Raw genomic sequence first — 3021 nt, forward strand, 5'->3', positions numbered from 1 at the left:
GCTGTCAGCCCCCACTCAAGAGTTTTAGACCGAATGAGATGGCGCAGTGGTTAACACACTGGACTCACACTAAGGAGGATGATTCAGATCGGCATCTGGGCATCTTGGATAAGATTTTCTGCAATTTCCCTAAATCATTCCCGACAAATGCCGGGATGTTTCCTCTGAAAGGGCATGGCTGATATCCCCTATCTCTAATGACCTCACTGTCAACTGGACGTTAAACCCTCATCTCGCTTCATTCAATAGCTTTAGACGTCAGCTTTACCCAGTCTTCTGGTTTTCCTAAAATCTAGTCACAGTTAGCCTACCAGTGACCATCTTATTATTTGCGTTTAACTCTTGTGTGCATTGATATCTTTTCTATACACATTGGAAGTGCCTAGCTTGAACTGTGGTTGTATGTAACTATTATAAAAAGACATTGTTGTACCTGAGATGGGAGATGTCACAGACGCAGTTGTGGCGCTTGCAACTCTTCACATTTACATGCAATTGAGTAATTTTCAAAATACAGACGTTGTTTTCCACATTGTGCACTTTACCCTAACCATGATTTGTGCAACATCTCAACATACAATTTTCTATTGCTAATACAACAAGAGGCCGAAAACCTTGTCACATTATGATATAGTGTTATTTGAACATCTTGCAAGAACAGAATGGGATGTGTCAACAGCTGATTATAAGTGTCCATGAAATAGCAGCTACTGCATAAAATCCTGCTCCAGATATAACGACATGTTGCTCAATGTGCTAATCAAAACTGTGGCATAATCCCAAAAGTTGTCCAATTATTCGCAATAGCAGTATGTCACTTGACATATATGCAAACACTCTACTGAAAGTTTTTAGTGACTGATGCAGTTTTTTCTCATGACTTCAGATTTGTTGGCTGTGCCCAGTCTGATTAAAGCATCACTACAGCCTTCATTCCAAAGACAATGTAGGGGAAACTACAGATGCTGTGGTACTGGAAATTGTACCAACTTTTCATGAACCAATGGAACCACAAATAATCTGTGAAAAATCTGAAGAATGATGTCAGTCTTGGCACTCAGTCACCTCACTATGTTTGCCAGCCTATCTGGCATATAGGAAAAGAGTGCTGGCTAGCACTGCTCCTGTCCTAGATTTTAGCCAATAACCTACAAAACTGAGGCCACTTTTTTTTTTCTCTCTTCAGTGGCATATAAATTCCTGTTAGCACATTTAGTAACATTATTTTAGTCACAATATTGGAATGCTGACTTAATCAAACCTGTATCAGATGCTAAATAACTATTGTTCTGAATGATTTGTAGAAACTTTATACATCAGTAAGCATTTCCAAGACTGACTGCACAAGACAGTTTCAAATGATCTGTGTCCTTCAATGACATTATAAAATATTTACTCAGATGTTGCTTTAAGGCACTTCTGCACTGATTCAGTAAATGTCACTGTTCATCCCTTTGGCTGTGAACACTTCAGCATGATTATGAAGTAATTTACATTTATCACATAGTGAATATTGGAAAAAAGAGACATGTAACCCTGTACACATATTGGTAAGCTTTCATGATTCTGAGAGGTTACTACTTTATTTGAATGTCTAAGGTTGTTCTGTAAATGTGTAACACTCTTGTTCATCAGGAATATAAAGACCTCAATGTCAGGTCACAGAAGTTGACAAACAACACAGTAGTACAGTATACACAAAAACAGTACAGTGTGATAAACTGAAACAATATCAAGTTACAAAGAGTTAATTTTTAGTGAAACAACTGTTACTGTAGCTGTTATTTAAATATAAACAGCATAAATATTCTATTACTGGTTCTGCACTGTTCCATGGTAAATATAAATGGATGCTGTGTGGCTGCAGCCTTTCAATTTGATGCCACCTTGGTGCCTTGTGTATCAATTCTGCTTATTATTTTAAATGTAAATGTGTCAGTGCATGAGAAACATTGTAACCGAAGAGTTCATCTACATGTTGAGTATCCTCTCCTTCAGCATGAAAATACCAGAAGACACACAAGAACTACAATGTCTGCAACAACCTGATGTCTAGCATTCATTATCATCAATCATCCTCCACACATTCCCAAACATGCCCAATCTGATTTTCATCTCTTTCCAAAATTTAAAGAACACCTTTGTCATGTTCATCTTGATAGTGATGAAGCAGTGCAAGCAGAACCAAGACTGTGGCTCCATCAACAAGTCAAACATTCTGCAGTGCTGGTATCAACAAAGTGGTCACTCATTTGGAGAAACATGTTTGTTACCAGGGTGGCTATGTTGAGATATAAATATGTACACATGAAAAACAAAGATGAAGAATGTTAATGATGTTTTTATTTTTATTTTAAAAGGTTTAAGAGTTTTCACATGAAAAATTCAGAGGCATTAATGTATAGAATGGCCTCAAATATTTCAATGATCAAGTAAACTCCATTCCCATTATTACAAATTAGCTATTTTATTTATCACTTCTACTAAATATTTTTTAAATATTAGTTTCAAAGAATTCTTTAATTGAATAGAAAGCATTGTGCTGAAGCCATTTTTCTAGGACACTGATATTTATTTGATAACATTAACAAGCGGAATGTGGAAATATGTCCTAAAATGATATGCTTAAATAATTTTACTTGCAGTTATTATAGACCAGGGAGAATGTCAGTGCATGCAAATACAGACAGCAGCTGTTTCTACTACTGTATTCATGCACATCACATCTCGTGTTAAATATTTACATATTTTCCCGAGCATACATTAAACAATATAGTAGCAAACTAGGTGATGTTATTACATTAAGAGATCTGAGTGGTTTCTAAAGGGCTCCATGGGTGCTAATTCTAATGTGCAATTGATATCTTTCACCATCTAAAAATACATTTAGCGCCTGAGTAATTTTCCCCTACAGTGTTGCCTACTCCAAGTAAGAGTGAAAGGAAGAGCTTTAATAAGTTTCCTCACGGTTGCATGAGTTATATAATAAAAAGAGAGCATAGGAAAGTTTGCTGCGCAGAG

The sequence above is a fragment of the Schistocerca nitens genome, chromosome 3, assembly GCF_023898315.1.
Source record: "Schistocerca nitens isolate TAMUIC-IGC-003100 chromosome 3, iqSchNite1.1, whole genome shotgun sequence".
NCBI lineage: Eukaryota > Metazoa > Arthropoda > Insecta > Orthoptera > Acrididae > Schistocerca > Schistocerca nitens.